We start from the raw sequence: 24,811 nt of genomic DNA, 5'->3' as shown, positions 1-24,811 counted from the left end.
AAGCTCCAAACAATATATTTGCTTCTCCCAGTGGGAGCTTTCTGCCAATTTCATATCCCCCCCCATTTGGAAAGATGGCACTTCCCTACAGAAGGTAACCCTAGGCTTGCAATCCCAGAGAAAAGCAACATCTTACCAGCCTCATGAAGCCCCTTAACTGCTCCATCTCTCACCCCCCCACACCCAGTGCTTGATTCAGCGCCTGCCCCCGCCCCGACAGCCACCACGTTTCCATCTGCCAACATGCAACTTCAGTCACTGTGACCCTTCTTCTAGCCACTAGCCCATATGCTGCCCTGACAAATGTCAGCCTCATTTGCCCACCAAGCTCTTCTTGATCGTGCCCTTTCTTTTCCCTCTCCCTGTTCTTCTTTACCTCTGGCTGTTTCTTAAACACAGCACAGGATCCAGCCTTCCTACTTGTGCTCTCTGGTTCTGTCTTTTCTCTTCCAGCCACTCCCAAATGCCAGTTTACAAGTCACTGCCTGCCTCCATCCTGTGTGTCACTGAGTCCTCCAACACTCCCACTCTGGGAACCAAGCTCGAGCCTTCAGTGTGCTCCACTGCCCTTTGCTTCCCCCTGTTTTCTTTTAGGCTTCTAGTTCGTCCATCCATTCAACCGGCATTCCGTTTGTCCATCTGCCCATCCACTATTTACTGTGCGCCTGCCATGAGTCAGGGATTACGCCCATTATAGGAGAAACAATGCTCAGCAAAAAGAGGCCTGCGCCCCGTGAAACTGGTGGCTTGGTAGGAAAAAGACACAGTCATTCAACAGTCACGCTAATGACTTTCACTAAAGTAGCCTTTTAACCACTGAGTCCACAGAGTGCTGGCAAACAGCAGCAGACACTCAGCACCACCGCCCGGTTCCTCCTGGCTCTTCCCATGGCTGGGGTCCCCTCATCTGTCAGTCACAGCATTAACATCACTTCCTCCAGAGAACCACCCCGACCATCCTACTAACAGCAGCCACACCAGCTGTTTATCCTCACACGCTCTGTTTTATTCTTCATAGCAAGCGGCCCCTGAAACGACACCTGTATTTACTGTTCACCTACTTAACTGTCTGTCTTGGGCAGAGTGTAAGCTCTAAGAGGGCAGGAGCCTCGCCTACATGGTTCACAGCTGTCGTCAGAACACCCAGAAGAGGCCCAGCACATAGAAGGCGCTCTATAATGATTTGATGAAAGAATGAATACAACTCGACACTTTATGGCTCCTCTTGACTCGCTACACACACCCCCCATCAGATCCGGCCACGGGAGAAATAAATTCCCATCATACTGTAGACTCTTATTTCTCATATCCTCTAATGTGAGAAACCAAGTTCCAATTGTTCACTTCTTTGAGGGCCAGCGCTTCCGCAGACAAACAAGACGAGGTGTGCGGCGGACGAAGACCTCAACCTAGAGCCACCTAAATACAGCGATTACATTTTCCACCAAGAGGCGTCACACAGCGTCTCACCCACACGGGGTCAGGAGGGGACTGCACAAGGAGGCGGCTGCTCGGGGCAATGAACTTCAGTTGCTGCCCCTTAAGTCTTCTCATGGCATGGAGGCAACTGAAAAAGCATCCTTGGACATTCCGGTCATTCAAGAAAACAAGTGCACTTTAATAAGTAAATAAATAAAGAGCCAAAGCCTGCCATGTGTCATCGGGAAGAGCGTGAGAGTACACACCCATCACCTGCTACAAATGCACTGCTTCAGGTCTAGCTGGTTAACCCAGCCCATGTCACCTGATAGGGTCAGGGCGAGGACACCTCTTATAAAACGAGGGAAAGGCAAGGCACTGAGGATTACAGGCTTCTACATACATTTCTGCAACGGCCAGTATATTTATTTTGCACTGTTTGTAACAGTCCCCGTCCCTCAAGGATTTGAAGCTGCTTTATAAACAGAACGTGGTCAGTAAAACGATAGAGTGGACAGCGGGGTACGGTGACATGAGTAAGCACAGAAAAGCGACATCAAGCAAGGATGGGGGCTGGAGGATGGGAGAGGTGATTCCGGGAGTCTTGGGCTCGGCTCCGAGGCACCCGGCCATCACGCTGAAATGAGAGGCCAACTCCATCACGTCTCTTAGTAAGAAGCAAGAGGAGAGATACCACCAGTGCTTTGAAGCAAGGAAACATCTCTTCACGGAGGGGTTAGTGGGGCAGGCTTTCCTGTTGGACTTCCCGGGTCCAAGGCTGGGGTCCCTCATCCACTGGCTCTGTGACCGTGGGCAAATTACTCAACGTCTCTGAACCCACGTGGAAGGGCTGCCAGAGTGCACATCAGGTGCTTAGCACAGTGCCCGCTAAGTGTGTTGGTTTCACACTGCCATGACATTAGTATCATGTGAAAACCCCACAGCAAAGGCATCACCCAAGCAGCTAAGTGGCGAGAAGGGTCAGAAAGACCGGTCTTCAGCTCCACCGCTCACTAGCTGGTGTCACCTCAGAAAGTGACGACGCCTCTGAAACCCCAATCTTCTCATCTGCAAAATGGGCACTGTAACAGGGTGTACCCTTCACGGGTGGTTATGGAGACCCGAGATAAGCATAGTAACACTCCCAACAGCTGACCTGACGAGGTACCGGGAACCTGTGGTGAACCTTCGTGCGTCTCACCTCACACACAGCTCCTGATGAAGCAGTTGTTACTATCACTCCTTTTTGAGATCAGGAGACCCTTTTGGGTCTTTCAGATAATGTGCATCAGGTGTGGAGCATGCCCGAGAAGCCCACACTGTGACAAATGTCGTCTTCCCAGGATGCTGTGAGAGGCACGGGCCTGGGAAGTGGCAGAGCAGCAAGGAGGGGTGACAGCGGGGCTGCAGGGGCCCCAACTGAGAAGCTCAGCAAACGCCCTAGAAGGAAGACATCTGGGCTCCAGAGGGGAAGCGCTGGTACCTCGTACGGGAGGAGAAGTGAAAACGGAGGCATGTGCAGGAACTAAGGACCCCCGGTCCCCAATCAGGGGCTGTGCCGGGGGAAGGCATAGGGGCCGTGGAGCAGGCCGGGGCCAGGGGCTCCTGGAGACCCTCGCTGCCCCTCCCTGGTGCCTGGTGTCATCTGGACTCGGTGAGACCAGGCCCTGAACATGGCTCACAGACCTGTTCATTCCACCTGCTTCCGTCACAATGTGCTCGGAGGACCTGCGGGTGGGAAGGGGGCGCCCTCCTCAGGACTGTTTCCCCAGAAGCGGGTGGGACCTCAGACCAGAGCAGGTGGGGACTCGGCCCTGACCCGCCTCAGGCTCTTCATGGGCACTGGTCTACCTCCCTCCATGGGCGTATTTCAGTGAATCACACCCCAACCTCCACCCCCAAAACCTAGAGCCAAGAGCCATGGAGAGACTGTTTCACTTCTCCAGACTTTTCACTCCACGCCACCCAGCAGGTTTGAGCACCGCCTTCCAAATAAACCTGGTCTAGAGCAGGCAACATTAGTCCCAGGTAAGAGGAAGCAAAACGGGGGGCGGGTGAATGGGAAGTGACTAAAAGGGAACCAAGAGAACTTTCTGGAGTGAAGAAAATGTCTTGATTGGGGTGGAATTCACACAGGTGTGGTAGAGAGAATAATGCGCCCCCATCCCTGAAAAGATGTCCAGACCCTAATCCCTGGGACTTGGGAATATGTCACCTTACATGGCAAAGGGGAATAAGGTTGCAGATGGAATTAAGGTTGCTAACTTTAAAATAGTGAGATTATGCTGGATTATTCAGAGGGGCTAGTGTCATCACAAGGGTTCTTAAAAGTAGAAGAGGAGGGTAGAGTGATATGGTGTGAGAAGGACTCCACTCGGCGTTGCTGGCTTTGAACACGAGGAAGGGGCCATAGCCCAGGGGCCTCTAGAAACTGGGAAAGGCGGGGAAACGGATTCTGCCCCGGAGCCTCCAGGAAGGAATGCAGCCCCGCTGACACCTTGATTTTAGTCTAGTTAAGACTCATGTCGAATTTGTAAGATAAAAAATCTGGCTGTCTCAAGCCACTAAGATTTTTGTAATTCGTTACAGCAGCCAATGAAAACAAATACGATAGGTATAAACATTTGTCAAATCTGATCAAAGTGTACACTTAAAATCTCTACATATTATTGTATGTAAATCACATCACAATAAAAAGGAAGAGAAGGGGGAAAAAAACTGCTTTGTTACCCGAAGGCTAGAGAACTTTGTCAAGGCTGTCCAGACAAGGGGCCACCCTCAGAGGCCATCTCCCCCGCCCTGCAGAGGGACCTGCGTCTGCCGCCCTCATGGCCCATCTTTCTTCACCCTCTGCTTATCTCCAAATCGCATATGACTCCAAAGCCCTCTTCACGTAAGCTGTCTCATGAGCGTTTTAGGAGATTGTCAAGACAGATCTCACCATTCATAAGTCCATCACGTTAGAGACAGGAGAGCTGGGGTCAGGAGAGGTCAGCTGACGTGTGGCAGAGCCACGCCCGCTCCCTGCCTCTGCACTCAAGGCCCTGTGCACCGCCTGCCTTCTTAGTGATCACACGGAACACCAGCCCCAGTGATCGGCAGGCAACTCTGAAAAAACGAGGGTGGGTTTGCGGGCAGACACAGCATCAATGCCAACATCACGGACAACAGGTCCATGTTTGGAGTGGCCTCAGTGAAGGAAGCCGGGGTCGGGCCAGGTGAGAAAGTGACCACCTGCAGCGGCCACCTCCATGGAAGCTCTGGGGGACAGAGGTGGGAGGGGACCCAGGTATGGCCACTGTAAGCCAGGGTTAAAAACAATCCCCACAAAACAGAAAAGACGGATCCCAGAATGTTAAAGCTGGAAGCACCCTATTCCAGACACTTCCAGATGTTTTTCCCAGCAGGGAAACCCTGCTTCTCCTCCATCCCCTAACACCACCTTCCATAAGGACCCGGATATGAGAGAGATACAGGCAGAACTGCTCAGCCTGAAACACAGCAGGGAGGACGCCCCTCGCATCACTGCAACTCCTCCTTGCAACGCCAGGGCTCCACAGGACGTTGTTTGGGAACTACCCATTTAGTCCAGCCCTACACATTTTACAGAGGAGGAAACTGAGGCCCAGAGGGGGAAACAGACATCTCAAGGCCACACAGAGCCCACGTCTCCTGCCTACTCGAGCCAGTCCCTTTGCCCAGGCTTGGTGGTGGCTGGCTGACACAGCAAGCAGCTCGGATTTCATTCCTGCTCTCAGCTAACTGTCAAGCGGACACAGTTTGCCCTCCTCGGGCTGCGTGAGCTGTATGGGGACTTAAGAACTGAGGTCTTAGTTTAAAATAATAAGGAGACCACACTTTCAGATCACTCTTGAAAATAATAAGATATCCCTTAATTAGCCTGGCAGCCACCCTCTGTGCCCAGCCAAGTCCTTGCAAAGGAACAGAGCGTGATTTATGAGAGGTCCACCCAGCTCCTGAAACCAGAGGCGGCCCGAAGTTAGGGACCAGCAGACAACTGGCAGCTCCTCTAAACAACAGGCCGGAAGTGTGCAGGATGGGGTGGGGGGACTCCTTTCTTTAGGTGCAAGAGGTCACACTGTGCAGGATGGGGTGTGGGGAGAAGAATGGGAGCCACGGGCCTTCGCCATGCGCTGAACACACAACAGGGAAGGTGAGCGAATGAGCACCTTATTGAAAAGCCATCTTCCCCAGAATTCAAAGACTTGGGGGAAGGAGGGCAAAGACAGTCTTGGAACCTTGGAACCCAGAGCCAGCCAGCCAGCCTGCACCTGCAGGGACACGGGAGGAGCCCTTTACGAGCATCTCAGATAAAGGAAGTGGCAGCAGCAGGAAGCAGAGGTGGATGTGATCCAGGGCAGGTCTGGCGGGAGAGGGGACGGTATGGGGGGAGCAGTCCCCAGCGCTCCTGGGACAGCTCTGAGACTTTGATCCTTCCCCAAAGGAAAGCATTTCACCCGGCAGCAGTCCACCTTCTAGAAACCCTCACACTGAGCCTTCAGAGACTCCAGAGAATGAGCTTTTCTATCTGACTGCCCGGTACACAGCCCATGACATTCGCTCTGCGTGCTCTCTTCTCTGCTGCAGAACGAATTAAGTTCTCAGGCTAAAGGCAAGAATTTGAAAAATGTGACTGCCGAACAGTGCCGAATCCTTGTGCTTCCAGGAGCAGATGGAAATTCCTCCCTGGAGTCTGACTTTTTCTCTTTTTACTCTGCCTCTGGCACAATGGGGACCTCGACCTCAGCCCTGGAGTCTCCAGGACTTGAAGGGATGTCTCCAAACAGACCAACCCATTCCTGTCCAGCTTGTTCAGAGGCTCTGCGGGTGACAGAGTGACAGCAATGGCTACCCAAGTGTGGGGCTTAGCTTGTGGGGTTCTCCTCCTGTGATTAACTGAGACTTCCATCCCTTCCTGGGGACTCCTGATCTGTAAATTACAGTGAACAATAATTGAAGCCTTCTGATTTGCTTGCCACCTACCTAAGTGCTTTGTATACAGTATCTCATTTAACCCTTCTAACTACGCCATGAGGTAGGGGCTACCACTATCCCCGCTTTACAGATGAGGAAACTGAGACTCAAAGAGGTTAAGTAACTTGCCAAGTCATACAGCTAGGAAGTGGTGGTGGTGCCCCAGGACTCAAGCCCCACTGGTCTGACACCTCAGCCCATGCTCTCAACGCCCCTGCTTTGTTCAACACCTCTCACCTAAGCAAGAGTGTGTCAAACTCCAAACACCTTTTGGCTTTTTATAATGCACTCCCTACCCGCCAGCCCAGGTCTCTCAGCTGCACAGCAGAGAGTCTCACAGACTCTTCTCACAGGAAAGAACAGCCATGGTAGGAACACATGTGAATGCCCCAACTTTCCTGCAAGGTCTGATGCTCTTGTTAACCTGGGCTCCCAAACAAGGCTCTTTTGCTAGTTGAAGCTTTGCCGGGGCTGGGGGTTACAGGTTGTTCACCGAACCACTGTCACTCAATGACCACCGTAGGTCTTGAGTCCCTTTCTTAGAAACCCATGACAACAATCAAAACCCAAAGATCATGTACCAGGAACCAGGTGATAAAACACACATGCTTTAGGCACAGGAGCCTGGAGAATTGCAAGTCTGGAAACCTGAATTTTAGCCATTGCTCCTCGATAACCAGCTACGTGAACTTGGGCAACTTGCTTAACTGGATTTGTGCCCTAGGTTCCTTATCTGAAAAACATGACTCTTACCACCTGCCCTGCGTGCATCACATGGAGGGGGTCCATCAAGGGTGCAGTTATGAAACACTACGTGAAACGCACTTTGATTACTACGGGAAGCTACTCAAATGCAGGGTGTATAATCTATCAATACCACTTTCAAAGGAAATCAGTTAGCAGGTAAGATAGGTGGATTGACTAATGTGCTGGGTGTTATGTGATGACCAAAGTCTAGTGTCCCCAAAACATCCAAAGATAAACAAGCCCTGCTCGTACTGGTAGGTCAAGACGGCCTGTAAACTGACAGCAAAAAACACACTGAAGAGCCTTTCCCAGTAACTGTCACAATGAAGGAAGTTAAAAAAAAAAAAATCCAGCTGGAATTCCACTAGTCATAGACGCCACTCAGATTCCGTTAGACACAGAGACAAATGTTATTGCTTCCACTTCTCAAAGTGTAATACACCCAAGGCAGAATGGTGTCAGACCCTCCCCCGGACAGGCCCAAGCCTTTCAACATGAACTGTTTTTCCAATATTTTCAACTACTCTTGACTTCAGGAAAAGTATGATATTTGAAAAGAATCTAATAATTAGTGAAGAGGGCATTAAGAATCAAACACTCCCCCGGTATAAATGATCACTCACTCTAAGGACATTTTTTTAGCAAGGTTTGATGGGTTTCAACCAGTAAACACCCGCAAGTCTCAGCTCACCAGTGTCTCTGAGGATGTTGCCAGCTTTAATGAGCTCAGAAATAATATAAACTTTAAACAGAAAAGAAGGAAGTGATGAAGTGAACGAAGTATGGGTTGTAAAGGCACTGACATTTCAACTTCATTTTTCTGAAAAGAGTTCCTCCCTCATCGAAACTGTAGAGCCATCTCTTGATAACTCAGACATAAACAGCATGCTTCATCTCCTCTTCCCTGCCAGGGCTGGACGGAGGCCACCGTCTGCTCATCGCTGATTCCCAAGGCCTGAGAGAGGGGCTGGAGGACGATGAAGACCAAATTAATCTGGACACTGGGCTCCAGGGAAGGGCCTGAGCTCCAAGGTCAATACCAAAGCACTGGATCTTCATGATGCTTTTCAAGGTGAGTTAATTCTGATTTTAGCAAGCAGCAAAGTCCCACCTGTTGCCTAAGAACCACTTTTCTTCTGAGACCTGAGAGCTTAACACCTCTCCTTACCTGTCCCCCGGGGCCCACAGGAAACAGCACTGGCCAAGAAAGTCTGCCTGATCTGGTAAGCAGTCTGGTCCTCCCTCTCCCGTGTAGATCAGAACACGGACAGCTTCTCACATACTCATCCATGACACCTCAACCAACAAACTGTACTTCCGAAAAAAAAATTTTTTTGAAAGTGTTATCTTACAAAGCCCCTGTATGTGTAGGTAAACTGTCAGCAATAACATCTCTAGCAATATTTAAGAGTAAAATCACACAGATTTCAGGGAGGCAGCTCAGCCTTCATTCTAGAAGACCCAGGGACAAGAAGTTAAGGGGACTCCAAATTTTCTCTGAGTTCAATTCTCAAACCTCCTTACAGAAGCCAAAGGCCAGCATATTTTGTGGGGTGCACTGGCACAGCCGTCTGTCCCTTCCAGCCAAAGGCAGGAAAACAAAGAGCCTCCAGAGAAAAACAATGATGACCAGTTAAGTGGGAAACAGAAGCAACCCCAAATTTCCCTGAAGTGACGGGAGATTGCGGCAGGGACCTCCTTGGGAAATTTCTTTAAGTACAAGAAGGTACTGTAGTTGCTCTTCAAGCCAACATGAGGTTTATAAAAAAGAAAGGCACTGTGAAGCAGACGAGACTTTGGTTAGACCTCAGGGACGACTTTTGTTAAAGTACTCAGGGAGGTTTTGGAATCTCGGTCTACAGACATCTACTCAACCAGAGAAGAAGAAAATCAGTATCAGTGAACGTCTGGGGCTGCTGGAGACGCACACTAGTCTCCAAGGGTGACCTCCAGGACTGGTTCTATGATTTAACGAAAGTGCCTTCTGGTGGTTCAGGTGACACTCTCAGGTCTCGTGTCAGCTTGCCCACAGCCTTGCTGCGGGATCTGTGACAGGGGGACAGAGGCCTTCTCATTGAGGCTCCAGTGTGTATCATGAGACCTGAAAGGAACGATGCAAGAGGTGCTGCAAAAACTCCATCAGCAAGAAACGCACCCCAGGCGTCAGCAAAGGAGGGCTCAGGTGGCTCCCCCGCCCAGAACCTAGGGGCGACGCGGCTGCTGTCCCTTCCTGCTTCACTTGGGGGTTCCATCCGCGTTATCAAGAAAGAACTGACACAGGAGTCGGAGGATAAGACCTTCGCTCTTTGGTCTTATTTCTATCCTGGGTACCTGAGGGCCAATCAATCAACACTAACGGACATTTTCTGCCCTAAAATCACCAAGGTTCCCAGGGGCATCCAACTTGAGCTTTATGTCGACGTCAAGAAGGATCCTTTGCACACCCATTCTCTGTGTTTGTACGGAGAGCAGCAGGGGTTCAGAGAAAGGGCTCCACGTCCTGCACACTCAGCGAGGTACAAACAGGTAGACAGGGGTGGCTGAGGAACTGGGCGGGTATGGACAGGGCATTTATTAACCTGCAGCCTCGGTTTCCTCATCTGTAACGGAGAGAGGAGGAGGGGAAGTGCCACCCAAGAGGCCTGGAGGATGGAATCAAGAAGGTAACAGTGCAAGCCCAGCACAGGGCCTGCACCTGGTAGGTGTTCTGTACCAGATACTTTTCCTTCCCCACTCTCAACAAACCGAACTGTGACACACCTGCTCGACGGATAACATCCAAAAAGAAATAAATATACCCTGGCCTGTCGGGGGCAAGGACGTTGGCTGGCAAACGCAAAACATCAAGCAAAGCGAGCGCCTTCTGACGGAGGGCTCACCATCACCCGCTGTCCTCTGCTCGATCAGATGACCTCTCAGGTCTCAGTCCTGGTCTGAACCCCAAAGGACACGCTCCAGGACTTTCAGTCCTCCCAACCCAGCAGGTCCATTTCACTGGGTACTGGCCCATCAGGGGGCCCATATGGCTGCAGAGAACATCCTTGGGATCCAAGAGTAAAACGTACAGATGGCCAGACGGATGGAGATGGCGGATAAAATTACACAGCACTCATCTGTGTAAGTGCTGCTTAACAGATTATGGCTCTGACATCGGTAACGTGTATCCAAGTAGGTTACAGCCTGAGCCAACTTGGTGCCCTTTAGAAGCACTGACTAGGGCTTGGCAGGGGCCGTGGAGATCACCTAATTCAGCCTCCCACCTGACGAGAAGCTCAGTACCTGGGTCGAGCAGTGATCTCATGCCCCGCGCCCCTGCCCCCGCCCCCCCGCCCCCCAGTGCTATGCTCCAACCACGCTGGCTTCCTTCAGTTCCTGCCAACCCGTCTGTCTGAACACTCCTGCCCTCTGCTCTTCACGCCACTTGTTCTCTTCTCGTCTGCTAAGTCTGGGCTTAAATGCATCTCCCTGGAGAAGCCTCCTCTGACCACCCTAAGTGGCCCCTCCATGACACTCTTCCCTCTTCACGCTTCTCCCTTATTTGTTAACTGGCTTACAATCCATCTCCCCTGCTAGACTATAACCTCCTCGAGGGCAGGCCGTCTATGATCTCAGTCCGGACTGTGTCACCTCTCAGAGGCTTATCAGGTTTGTGCCCAGGTCTCTGCGATGGGCTCAGGCTGGCTGGGGATCCTAATCCAACTAGTTCACTGTTAACTACTCTGGCCTCGCTGACACTTGCATTATGAAGGTGGGGCGGGAAGGACAATCATTCGTAGACCTTCCATCTCAGAACCTGGCTCACACCCCTGACTTCATAACTACAAGTTCGGGGCTGAACAGTTTGTGGGCTTGTGTTGCAAGAAGGCTAATGAAAACACATTTTTCAAACACCGTATGGTGAGGGCAACTGAAGCACCCTCCTCCTCCAACAGCAATCTAAATTTTTAAGTCCTGAATTCAAAGGGAAACGAGTGGCTTGAAGATATCAGATGGTTTACAGGACTCTCCCCTTTGGCATCTGGGACATCTTGATGACAAATTTAAAACCCAGGCAAAGGTAACTGGGAGAAACATCAAGAGAGGCTCTGACACTTTCACAGAGGAACTTAGAGGACTCAGGAAAGGCACGTGGGCATGGATTTCTCAGTAAGAAGGAGGGTCATGGCAGAGGTGCCGATGCCAGCTGTGAATGTCACTTAGGTTCTCAGTGCGCAGGGTCCAGGCTTGTGAGTGACACGTCTTTAAGGCCCCCACGGCAGGACTCTAGCCGCTGACAGTTTCTAATGAGAAAGTATTCTCAACCATGAAGTTAGCTCGACTGGAAAAGTTCCAAAGGGAAAGTCCCTCCAGTTACTCAGAAGGGGGGAAAAAAAGTTGCCTTCTTGGTCTGGAATCTGGGGATATTTTATGCAGATGGCTCTAACAGAAGTTACTAAGGGGAAGTCAGCTCGCCTTTGATTATTCAAACAGGCTACTGTTATTAAGAATTGCACAACTCTTGGGCAAGGCAGGGGTGGGTTTCGGCTTTGTTTTTTTTTAAGCCTATCCTCACGGGAACTACTTATTCTTTTCGAAGAACATTTCATTATAACCTCCCTAACTCACGTCATTTAAATGTCTCTGCTCTGGTGGGAATGTGACCGGCAAGGCAAAGCCATCAGAGCAGCCAGGGTGCAGGTGGACACCCCCGGAGCTGCCACCGGGGCTTCTCAGGAGGGCACTTCTGCTTCCCTGCTGAGAACTAGATGCAGCAGCCACTTTTTTTTAGTGCAGGTTGAGTAATCCCAACCTGCAGCCTTCAGGTAACAGAAGTTGCCCAAGCTCCAGGAATTATCACTGTGGGACAAACGCCTTCCTTTGTTTTCATGTGGTTCCACCTTATAATGTGCTAGATGAGATAAGAGCTGTCACCCCACCCAGGGCAAGAGCACAAGGAGGATTATGGAAATGCCAACAGCCCTCCTTCTGTGGGGCAGAGCGATGGTCTGTCCAACAGGCAGTGGAATCCATCTAGCTCAGGGCCAACCCGAGAGCAAAGGGTAAGCTTCTATCGGATGAGCTTGAAGACTCCCAGGACAGGTCCCTATAATGAAGGGACTGGTAATAAAGAAAATCATCCTAGGAAAAGAAACAGGTGAGGGCGGGAGAAAAGACACCTCAGCCGAAACCCTTCTGATGTCTTAGAGCTACACAATGGGGAACTCTTAGGGGCAAAAGGAAAATATTCTGTTTCTGGAGACAGCTCCAAGAATACTGAGCTAGGCGTGAGAAACAAGCAAGCTGATGGATTGGAGGGAAAAAAAGAAAGAAAAGAAAAGGTGGGGAGAAGAAGGAGTCAGGGAAGGGGGAGCGAGATGGCTGAGAGACAGGGGAATTAAAGAACACCATGGCAACAAGTCTGTCCACCTACCCTGGCCGCCCACCCACAGCCAGATTCTTTGCTGACGCACTTGAGAACAAGCTGGTTCCTACCAGCTCAGGAAGGTGAGCAAACCCGGAGAGCTCGTTAAATCCCTTCCCATCGACTCTCGTCTGCCTGCAGATAATGAGCAAGGAGGATATAAATAGAAGTTATATAACATCTCTTTGTTGATTCCTGTGCTTACCAAAAAAATGCAGCATGACCTTGTTTTTTTTTTTTTTCTGCAGCGTTTTCTTCAGCCTGCGGGTTGAGGACTTTAAGCCAGTTAGGGATCATCTTAAAGTTTAAAGAGTAGGCTATAGATTTCCACATTAAGGACGCTCAGGAGGATCACCCAAGCTCGGAACCCTCAGGATCAAGGCCTCCTCAGGTATCAAAAAAAAAAAAAAAAAAAATCTACTTGCTGTAGAATAAAACTTTAAGGAATCCTGTGGCATCCTCTGAGGACATTTCTGATGATGCCAGGAGTTGTATTAACACCCAAGAGCAGAGAACCGTGTGAAACCAAATACATGACTTGGGTTTTCAAAGGAGGTCAGAGCACTCAAAATACATACATTTAAAGCCAACTGATGGTTTCTAAATACCTCCAGGAAGATTCAGTTGTCTTTTTCTTTCTCAACAGGCAAGACAGTAAGAGTCCAGTGGAGGGCTTCCCTGGTGGCGCAGTGGTTGGGAGTCCGCCTGCCGGTGCAGGGGACGCGGGTTCGTGCCCCGGTCTGGGAGGGTCCCGCATGCCGTGGAGCGGCTGGGCCCGTGAGCCGTGGCCACTGAGCCTGCGCGTCCGGAGCCTGTGCTCCTCAACGGGAGAGGCCACAACAGTGAGAGGCCCGTGTACCGCAAAAAAAAAAAAAAAAAAAAAAAAATAGGCCTCCTCCTTCGGGAGGCCAACAGAGGTGAGAAGTGCAGAGGGAAACGCCAGCGGGAGGCCCTGAGATCTACCCCAACCCGGTCAGAGTCTCCAGCGCTGCCGGGGCTCCTGGACAGACTCTGGTTCTGACATCTTCACCGGGAAGTAGCTTTAAAGGAGCGTGTGCTTACAAGCTGTGCTGCTGAACCCCCATTACTCTGCTATCTTGTCTAACCTAGTGATGCCACAAGACTCTTTCAAAAAACTGTTACCATGGGAACTTTTCCCTCTCAAGCATTTTTCAAGAAATGTTACAGGTGCTGCAGAATTCAATGCCCTTGGTCTCAGTAAGCATTTTCTGAGTCTTTGAACGTGTGGCTTCAACCGAGAGGACTTTCAAACCCATGATGCAAGGGTTTTGAACATAAATCTCTTCAAGGGATGGGGTTAATCACACAGGGCATGGCTATGATGGCCCGAGGCCCCACTAGGCACGCAAATTCTGAACCACAGGGCCTTTAACGCATCCTATCCGCTAAACAGAAGACCCCATAGGGATATAAGCAGCTCAGAGGGTGACCCCAATAAGGGATGCTGTGGCTATCATCCCTACCATGCGATTTCCCTTCTCATCAGAACTGGGAGGTGGTCAACAACACAACAAGGCATCCATCCAGGCAGGGCAAGAGCCACCATCCCCCACTGAACCCTTGGTCCTAGGTCAGCACATCAGCTCATCTCTCAACTGAGCCCTATTAGCCCAAGCCTTCTCCTCTTCTAAATTCCTGTGACGAAAACACCATCGACCTTCTATAATATAAACAGCGCAGATCTGGTAGGAACCAATACATCTTCCTGTCCCGACGTGGCAATGTTGCCAGGTAACAATGTAGAAACACACTCAGAAAACTGTATGTGACAATATACAACCTCCGCTCTGCAGCTGATAGCCGAGGGAGTGTTAAAACACCATGTTCTCTGAACACTTGGGCTCTTGGTGCGAAAAGAAAATTAAACGGGATATTTCCTCTTGTAAATATAAGACAGGCATACGACTCACACACGCAGCCACTAACTGCGAACAGTAGAAGGGTTTGCCGCAGCCATCTGCAATGCACCCCAGCTTTCACTCTCCTGCCCCTCCACTCCCCCCCAACATGGATTCCAGAAAACTAAGAGAAACGTAACCAAGCATGAGCCTTTCCTGTGTTAGGGACAAGTTCACCTCTGACCAGAGAAAGGACACCAGTGGCAACTACAGAAAAACTCATACCTTATTATAAAACTGGGCGTGCTTCCATCGTGTGGTTCCTAAGTTGACTTAGAGAATTCACTGCATGACCAAGCAGTGACCACTTGCTTCTCAGATCAAATAACTAGCGCTGCCTACCCGCTCCCAACAATGACGAGGAAGATGCAAAGCACCACAGTGGATGTAGGGCACTGATTAACTCCCTGGCATTGGACCCATGCAACTTCAAGGCTGTCCAGCATGGTAGAAAGTCAAGAGGTTTTGAGGGAGATAGACCAGGGTACCGAATCTCAGCTCTGCTAACTGGGTGACTTTGCGTAAGACCTCCCTCGATCTTTTGGGACTCAGTTTTCTCATCCAGAATTGGGGTTATCCCACCTAGCCCAGATCAAGTACATAGCAGCACCATGCGCTGTGCCTGCCCTGCAATGGGCACTTTATAAAGGCAACAAGTCCTTTCCTTTTCCTTCTGCAACACATAAACATTCTTCAACCTGCCCAAGACTCGAATATGGGGAGAATCCAGTGCATGGAGCTTCTTCATGCAAAATGGGCAAAAGATGAGCTCTAATAAGCCTCACATTACACCAAAGTACATATGCTCCTTTAGATGTAAGCGAAAATCAAAAATTGTAGCAATGTAATCTAACTTTTCTTAGGAGCCCTAATTCAATGAGCTGCCCTCTGTCTCCACGGAGAGGAAGTTATGCAAGAGACCTTCCTTCCCATTAACTTTCATGGACCTGAGACCTTGGAACCCGCTAGAGGGGAAGCAGCATGTGTGGCACATGTAATTTTTATTTGACAAATGAGATGCCCAGCCTGAAAGGTGAAGTCTTTCGTGGTTCTCTTCTCCGTCATGCACAGGCCGGTGATGTAACCAAAGCAAAGACACACAAGCCATCTCAGGACTTCTCTGGAAGGCAGACCGCCCTCCACAGTGAGCCCACTAGCAAAAAGAAGAACAAAGAGAGAGAAGCCACACATTCTACAGAGGGGCTGAGAGCTCAGGCTCTTCTCTATGTTTATTCATTACGTAGAGATCGAGTTCCCTTTACCCAACACATGCAGAGACTTCCCTGGGGAATGTGGGGTTGAAACAAACCCTGATACAACTACCAGCTAGCTCTGTGACCCTAAGCAAGCAACTTGACCTCTCAGATCCTCTATTTCCCGCTGAGCAAAAAGGGGTCCAGGCGGTACCTGCCCACACAGGACCACCACGCAGAGTAAATGAGATCATGCAGAGAAGGCACCAAGCCTCGCTCCTGGCACGTGAGCGCTCAGACTTTGGTACTCATTATTATTACCACCAACTATAGTTACTATAAAGAAGAAAAGAAGAAGGGAGAGATCCATCAAGAATCTCTGGCATCACAAGGAGATTTCTCCAGATTGACATTATATATTTCCCTTGGGTTCAGATAAACTTAACTCCTTCTCTCACATAAAGAAAGTGCCTCTTCAAAATTGTGATAACTGTTAACAACACATTTTCACATTTCACATCCTCATGCTTATATTGGGAAAAGAACAAGATGACGAACGTAACATGGTGGCGACACAGAGTCTAGACTTTGATTCATTCAGGGAGCATTTATTGAGCACCCACCATGGTCCAGGTGCTGGAAAGTAAGACTGAGGCTTGACCCTGGGAGAAATTACACTCCTGGGTGGGGGGAGGGGGAAGGAGAGGAAGACATACAACCAAAAAGAAACTGTGGGCAATCACTACGTATTAGGCACCATCCTGAGCTGCTGTGTGCTTTCCATATATTATCTCATTTAATCCCCAGAGGAGCCCGACAGAGCAGGATTCTCTACGTGTATTTGTTACGTACAGGTTGACTTCCCTTCATCCAACACATGCAGAGACTTCTCTGGGGAGCCTGGGGGTGAAGACAGACTTGATCTCTGCCTCCTCGGGTCTTACAATGAGCCTCCATTTCAAGAGTGGTGATTGCTGAGTAAATGAACTGCCCAAAGAGACCACTACTTCTGCCTCAGGAGATCAAGAAGTTTCCAGAGCAGGAGGCAATTTAAACAGGGCTCAGGGAGCGTGTGCCAGGCAAAGGGAAAGCGGCACGTCCCACACAGAGCAGAGGCATCTGAGTACACGGCCAGGGCCGGGCAAACGAGCAGGTTGCAGCCACAGGACAATGAACGCGGGGGTGAGTGTGGGAACCCAGGCAGGGCCAGGCACGTGGGCACCAGTGGATCGCAGCAACAGGGCAGTGGATTTGATCTTCCGTGGAACGCTGTTAGGACAGGGAATGAGGTGGTCCGGCCTTCATCTGGTGGGCCGGGGTGGGCAACACTGACAGCAGTATGGAAGAGAGAAATGTCCGGAGGCAGGGAGGCCTTGAAGAGCCCATCTCAGGCTCAGAGCTCAGATGGCCGTTCTGGCAGATGGTATAGGATGCTGGTCAGGGGCAGGAATTCTGAAGCCAGAGCGCCTCGTTTCCAACCCCAGCTCCCCCAGCCCCAGCCAGGTCACTTTGGGCATGTCATGTAGCCTCCAGGTGTCAACTGTCTGGCTCATTACAAGTCTGAACTAAGTTCTGACTATTAGAATACTGGGAGGTAGAGTAGACGCAGAATGAGTTCCTGATGAAAATCCAGAGGGAGGAGACGATGACATCAAGGTTTCCAGCTCGGGTGACTGCACAGGTGGCGGTGGGAAGTCCACTGACCTAGATACAGAACACAAGAAGGCCAATGCGGTGGAGGACTGGAGGTGATGGGCACACCTGGGGTCACGTGAAATGAGAGTTAACGCAGGTGGAGATGCCCAACAGGGATCTGCGCAGAAATCTGGAGATGATCACAGAGGTAGGGCCAGGAGCTGTTGGCATAAATGGTAGCTAGGAACCATGGGGATGGGTGAGGTCACCCAGGGAGCTTGGAGAAAAAGACGCCAATAGGCTGGAGACCAGGCGCCAGCATCTCACATATTTGAAGGTGAACTGTATGTGTCCCAAGGAGTCCCTTGTTCACCACGAGGAAAACCTCCAGAGGAAGCACAGAAATAGCACAGCGTCAGGCCATCAGGAAGTGACTGACGTAAAGTGTGGCACCCTGGGGTGGACGGTCAGACAGGGCTTCCAGATGAAAACTCTGGACTCCTGAGCCATGTATACAAATCCCCTCGGGAAGGAGCTGCCCAAGGCTGCCTTCCAAGTCTGCGTTAAAAAGTGCTAAGCAGGGCGATGGAATACATTCCCGCAGAGGCAGTAAAGGAAGAGGGGAGATCACCCCTCCAATCAAGAAAGGAAAGAAAAAGTAGAGGCCTCTCCCTGAATTTCCATTTATAAGCTGAGTAAGTGGCCAGACTCTCAGGGGACTTAGGATATTAGTCATCTGGTGAATATTTACCACAAACCTATCACTGCTCTCTACCAGGGGGTGAAGAAGACAGAAGAGAGGGATTAAGACTTGGTTCTTTTCCTTAAGCAGCCTCCTATCTCGACAGCAAAGATTCAACAAACACAGGGGCTGGTAGAGGTTTTCCATAAAGGTCCAAATGGTAAATATTCTAGGATTTGCCGGCCATTCGGTCTGCAGTACAACCCCTCAGCTCTGCCCCAGCAGCGTGAGAACAGCCAAAGACAACACTAAAGGTTATTGTAAGGCTGGCTGTGTTCCAGTAAAACTTTATTTACAAAAGCAGGCGTCGGGCTGGATTCGACCCACTGGCCACAGTTTGCCAATCCCTGGACCAAGGTATCATAAGCCAACAGAGGAGAATCTGGGGTCAGCTTAGAAGTTCATAAGAGGCACTCCATCCTCAGAAGTCACTAAGGAAAGTTAGGAAGAACACGGACCTCTTGCTAGAGCTGAAGGAAGAGAAAGAAAGAAGGACCATTTAGACTTGTGGATTTAATAGGATACAATGAAGGCATAGTGACAACAATTTTCCAGTTTTCTCTGACATTTTTTTTTGTTCCTCAGTCAAATTTTGGAGATCATGGAAAACCCGAGGTTTCCTCTGAAGATATCTCCTCTTAGAAACTAATTCCTGCTTATGGGTTTTCTAGGAAGCAAGAAGATTAACACTTTGTATCCAAAGATCTCCCCCCAACTCCCTAACGACTGCAGTCCTGTTAGGGAAGGCCAGAAGAGCACATGTATGGAACTGTCCACTTCTGCCTACAGTGTTGGCTTTGCTACTCAGGAAAGAAGAAAAGTAACATTGGGTCTCCAGTTCCTCTACAGGCACGAGCCGGTGGGCACATCTTCCCCTCGGACCACCGCAACAGGACTGTGCTTCTCAAACCCAAGTGACAAAGAACACGCTGACCATCTTTGCAGTCATGTTCTGTCCTGAACTGCAGTAGGTCCGTGCATCATCCAGGGCTCACATCACTTGGACAGCTGGGGGCGTTCATTCAAGTCTTATATTCCCAACAATGGGAACTACTTTTGGATTTTGAGTCTTCACTGCAAAACCTTGGTCTAGACCCATGATCCTAAAAGACTCTTGTTCAGTGACACACCAGTTTCCTGGGGATGGAGAGGAAGGGCCTATGTCCAAGGATGACTTAGACCAAAAAGTAAGAATAAAAATAATAATACAGAGAAGGAAAGAAAAAGTCCTGGGTCAGGGAGCAGGTAACTGGACTGCCTGTTGCCTTCTGCTTCGCCCAGAATGTCCAGCAGCGTAAAGAACCAGTACCCGAAGCGATGAAGCCTCCCACCCTCCTGGACCTCTGATGTTAGCTCAAATACAGAAAGAGTGAGAGGGACTCAGGTAAACAGTGTGTGAAAACAACATGCGACAGCACACCCCCCCAGGCCCACCGCATCATCAACCACTAGACAGAAGCAAAATAACAGAAGTCGGATTTTTGACGGAGAACAAATGGAAGAAAACAAAGCTCATTTTTAAATAATAAAGACTGTGTTAACACAAAAAATCACCACCTCGTTTTGAGATCCTTCTGTGACCTGGGCACCGAGGGAGGCACTTTCGGTGAATCACCCTGTCCGACCATCCCAGGAGCCCTGTGAGGTGGGGACGGACGCCGTCCTGCTCCCCAGGCAGGAGCTGGCCTGGGGGGGTCAAGGACTTTCCCTGAGCCCTGGGGTGGGAGGTGAGAGGCAGGGCTGGAGGCCTTCGTCCCTCCATCAAACCAGCCCCAGGGCAGCGGCCCACTCCTGCAGCCACACCCTGTACCCCCCTCCGCCATGTGACCCTGTTTCATCCTCTCAATAACTGCATAAGGAAGGGACTCGGGTTTCCTAACTCGCGGTTTACAGGTGAGAACACTGACTTTCAGAGCATCCTGAGAAAGTCCAAGGTCACCCCGATGGCAGGGGCAGGGCCGGAATTGTAGCCCAGGTGCTTCCACTCTGGAGGCCAAGCTCCCTCCGCTGCCACGCCTGCCCTTCTGGGCAGTGTCCCCCGAAGTCCCTGACCCCACGCTACCCGTTCTCCAAGGAGGGCCAACTGGCAGCGCCTACAGCCCTCCCTTAACCAAGCCGGGCAGCTTTGCCGTCCAGACCCCCGGTGGCTTCAGCCAAAGGGCACGGGGGCGGGGCCACCAGCCTTCCTCTTATTGTCATGGCAACGGCTCCCACACCCCCCAGGCTGGGGAGAAAGCAGTCTCCTGACTCCACTGCTGGCCGCGCTCTTCTCCCACATGGATAAAACCCGAGGTCAGAAAACACCGCTCCCGAGTGACTCATTTCTGACTTGGCTGCCAAACACAACACCCTTTTACGTAACTCGCTTGCACACCAGTCTCCTCGTCCTCCGCCTCGGGGTAGCTGTCCTGTCAAACCAAGGCTGATCTGCCTCACCAGCTGGCCTCCCACCTCCCGCAAAGGCAAAGCAAAGCGCCCTTCCTGCCCCCCATCTCCGCTCACTGGGGTCGGGGTGGCCTCCAGTCCAGTGTGCTCCCCGCTCAGTGCCTTCTTGCGGTGACTTCTTCTGGAAGGGGTGGGAGATGTCCTATCGAATATTGGCTCTTGGGCTGCTGTCTTAAGCCAACCACAAAAAATAAGTGTGTGGCAAGGGAAAGGCCCCTGGACGAGGGACCTCTCTCTCTCTCAGCTGAATCCGCAGCCAGCTTCCTGACAGAGCACTTCTCACTTTTTCCAACTCGAGCTGTGTACGTGCGGAAAAGAAAATCCTTTCTGGGTGTGTCTGTAGGCTAGACTTGGCATGGGAAGAGCCGTGGGCAGCCATTTGATACATACAATTCACTGGGCTTCTGCAACCGGAAGCAATTAATCCAAAAAAAATTTTCTTTTTCGATCTTTCCCCTGCATTTGCTGTGAGGTTCTCTATGGTCATGACAGCACATACAGCCCCAAACATCTGTATGTGCTTAAAAAAGAAACCTAACACTGGGTATGTTCAAAGATACATTCTACTCCTCCCCTTCCCCCAGGTGAGAGCAGTCTCTGTCTTCCTGAAGCGAAGAGGAAGTGGAAGAACCTCCCCCGGGTGCTGGTGGGGACATCTCAGGAGGAAGAAACACAGAAATTGGCAAGGACGCGAAGGACGGATATGCAAGTGCCATGAGACTCGCTGAGCCCTGCGTGTGCCAAAAATTAATTCATAAGCAAATGCTTATTTTATAGTTTCCCACTTGCTACAAAACATCAAGCGGAAAGACTTCTTCTGGGGGCTGGCAGGAAGTGGGTGGCATGAGAGAGGGCAGAGAGAAGGCAGGAGTTACTCTTTTTTTTTTTTTTTTAATAGATCTTTATTGGAGTAAAATTGCTTCACAATACTGTGTTAGTTACTGTTGCACAAGAAAGAGAATCAGCCATATGCCACATGTTCCCATATCCCCTTCCTCTTGAGCCTCCCTCCCACCCTCCCTATCTCACCCCACTAGGTCATCGCGAAGCACCAAGCTGATCTCCCCGTGCAATGCGGCTGCTTCCCACCAGCCAACTATTTTACATTCGGTAGTGTATATATGTCGACGCTACTCTCACTTCGCCCCAGCTTCGCCCTCCCACCCCATGTCCTCAAGTCCATTCTCTTTGTCTACCTCTTTATTCCTGCCCTGCAACTAGGTTCCTGGGTACCAATTTTTTTTTTTTTTAGATTTCTTACATATGCATTAGCATATGGTATTTGTTTTTCTCTTTCTGACTTATTTCACTCTGTATGACAGACTCTAAGTCCATCCACCTCACTAAAAATAACTCAATTTCATTTCTTTTTATGACTGAGTAATATTCCATTGTACATATGTGCCACATCTTCTTTAGCCATTCATCTGTCGATGGACATTTAGGTTGGTTCCATGCAATCCCTACCAAACTACCAATGGCATTCTTCACAGAATCAGAACAAAAAATTTTACAATTCATATGGAAATAGAAAAGATGCCGAATAGCCAAAGCAATCTTGAGAAAGAAAAACGGAGTTGGGGGAATCAGGTTCCCCGACTTCAAACTATACCACAAAGCTACAGTAATCAAGACAGTATGGGACTGGCACAGAAACAGAAATATTGATCAATGGTACAGGATTGAATGCCCAGAGATAAACCCACACACATATGGGCACCTAATTTACAACAAAGGAAGCAAGAACATACAATGGAGAATATAGCCTCTTCAAAAAGTGGTGCTGGGAAAACTGGACAGCTACATGTAAAAGAAGGAGTTACTCTTAAAGAGAAGCTTGGTCCCATGGCTCAACGATGTCACCCATTCCTGGAGAACCCCAGGGTAGTGGTACCATCTCCTTGCTCCTACAAGCAGAGGGTTCACCATGAAGCCTGAGCCACTCTGACAGCACCCAGGTAGGAGAAGTTTCGGAGGCAGTATCTATCTTCAGACATTGTTACCATCAGAGAAGCCAGGGCAGGGACAGAAGATATGGGAAGACTTGGAGCCCACTATGCCAGGCCAGGAACTATCCCCAATTCAGCTTCCAGGCATTTCAGGGCTTAAGTGATGGTGTGACAGATTACAAGGTTTCAGGGTAAGGGCAATTCTCCATGTGAGGGTTCCTAGCGAGCACTGTAGGTCCTTAGTTTTGGACTGCTACAAATGGAATCCCTCTGAGGTCTGGATAATGAAGTTTAGAACTTCTGAAGAACTCTGGTCCCCAGTGACCTTATCCTCAGTACAAGGGTGAATTTTCACACACCATCAGAAGGGGAAGGACAGGGGATGACACTTCTGCAAAAATGGGATTGAAGTTCCAGAGAGAACTGAGCTCCTCCATTGCAGAGACAATGGTGTCTCCCTTTCTTGCCCAACTCAGGGGCTTGACCGACCCATGGCAGGTGCTCAATCAACGATAACAAGGGTGTGGGGGAGCCAGCCTCCCTCTCTCCTTAGTGCACAAGCTCTACTCACAGCAAGAGGTGCCACTCCTCTCCCCTCCCTCTGGAGCCGAGCCGGTCTCACGACTGGCTTTGACCGGTAGAACATGGCAGAAGTGTTGTACCATGGATTCCAAGCCCAGGCCTTAAAACGACTGGTAGCTCCCACATCCTACTCCCCAAAACACTGCTTCTCAGAACCCAGCCACCATGCTCTAAGAAGCCCAGACCACACAGAGAAGCCACATGGAGGAGAACCAAGGGCACAGCCCCCACTCAGCAGCCAACTGGGAGCTAGCACCAGTGCTACAGCCATACAAGTGGCCATCTTGGCCGTTCCAGCCCAATCAAGGCCCTGATGACTGCAGCCCCAGCCAGGATCACACATAGCAGAACTACTTACTGCTTGTATGATGAGGGGCGAGTTCCGTAACTATTCTGGGCTTTAGTCTCATCTGAAAAATGAGATAATCATGGCACCTACCTCTTAGGGAGACTGTAAGAATTAAATGAGATAATACGTGAGAAACCCGTAAGCATAGTTCCTGGCCCACAGTAAGCCCTTAATAAATGCTGGTTATTGTCATCATCATTATGGTTTTTACTTTCATTTTTAAATGATCATACAGTAAAACTGACTTTTTGGTGCGCAGTCCTACAAATTTTCACACATGTATAGATTTGTGTGTCCAAAGCAGGACACACAACAGTGGCATCACCCAAAAAACTCCTTTGTGCTATTCCCTTATGGTCGCATTCTCCCCTCAGCCCTATGCTGGAAAACACTGATCTGTTCTCCATCCCTACAGCCTTGTCCTTTGAGAATGTCATATAAACAGAAGCATCCAGGGCGTCGCTTTCTGAGACTGGCTTCTTTCACTCAGCATAATGCCTCTGAGGTGCAGCCACGTAATCGCATTTATCAATAGTTCATTCCCTTTTATTGTTGAGTAGGATTCTGTTGCATGGAGGTACCACAGACTATGCAATCACCGTACTTTAAATAATTATTTTCACAAGCCAGGGAAGGAAGACTTCAGAAGTGGAGCCAGCCAGCCATCACTACTGGATTCTGAGTATTTCTGGAAAAACATCTAATAATCTCTAAAAAGTCCTGATTCAAAGCGGTAAGGAACCCAGGAGTCCACACGCATGTATGTCTCATGATAGATACACACAGGAACAGAAACCCAGGGATGACTTCCCGAATCCCACAGAAAACTGGGTTGGAAAGCAGGTCTCACTCCCCTTCTTCTCCACGTGAAGCCTGCTGCACATCCTGGGAGGAGGCGCTAGTAAAACTAAGGGCTCTTCTGCAGCTGTCTCCTTGGAGAACCAGCACACAGCTCTGGAACTGTGCGGCGCTGCATGCCCCACAGCGACTGCCTTTTCTACCACCTGTCCCTGAGAAACAGGAGTCCAGGGGAGCCCACCTGGATTCCCTTCCTGGGACTGGGACACATCACGGTGAACAGGAAGGATGGCGGGCAGTGTGCTCCAGCTGGGACCCACCCCGCCTGTAATGGCCGACAGCCTTCGGCGACCATTAGCAGTCACAACTGCAGCCTTCACCCAACTCACGCTAACTTCCCAGCTGCTCTCTTACTACTCTGAACCGGCTTCTCTAAAGCAAAACAGAACTGAATCACACTCCCCCTGGGACTCCAGAGTGTCTGTGCTTAGGTGGCCCCAGACAACTTGAATTCCACATCATTTTCTCTGGAGAAAGAGGAGCTCAGGGCCAAGTCAGCTGCAGGCTAGAATGAATTTTCCTGGAACCACAGTTTCTAATGACGCAGTGGGTGAAATCCTCCCAGCAACCCCTGAAA

At 50.1% G+C, this 24,811-nt stretch overlaps 1 protein-coding gene and 1 long non-coding RNA gene across 4 annotated transcripts in view; one reads left to right on the top strand and one right to left on the bottom strand.

Annotated features, from left to right (window-relative positions):
- ITPR1 (inositol 1,4,5-trisphosphate receptor type 1) overlaps positions 1–24,811 on the bottom strand; it is a 320,331-nt gene that overhangs the window by 73,496 nt on the left and 222,024 nt on the right. The gene's annotated exons all lie outside the window — the stretch shown is intronic.
- Positions 536–20,179, top strand: LOC115803133 (uncharacterized). Of its 3 annotated transcripts, none has more exons than XR_016394751.1 (4): positions 536–3,447; positions 8,073–8,233; positions 12,811–13,117; positions 13,209–13,735. It is a non-coding gene; the product is annotated as an uncharacterized LOC115803133 (long non-coding RNA). The 3 variants fall into 3 exon arrangements; XR_016394752.1 differs by lacking the exon at positions 13,209–13,735 and adding an exon at positions 18,637–20,179 and having other exon boundaries at positions 548–3,447; positions 12,811–12,953; XR_004023788.2 differs by having other exon boundaries at positions 548–3,447; positions 12,811–12,953.

This window comes from Delphinapterus leucas, chromosome 10 (genome assembly GCF_059928025.1).
Source record: "Delphinapterus leucas isolate spDelLeu-1000000601 "Yukka" chromosome 10, BTC_Dleu_Yukka2, whole genome shotgun sequence".
In the NCBI taxonomy this organism is placed as follows: domain Eukaryota; kingdom Metazoa; phylum Chordata; class Mammalia; order Artiodactyla; family Monodontidae; genus Delphinapterus; species Delphinapterus leucas.
Note: the sequence above shows the minus strand (reverse complement) of the source record. Positions and strands in the feature narration are given on the sequence as shown.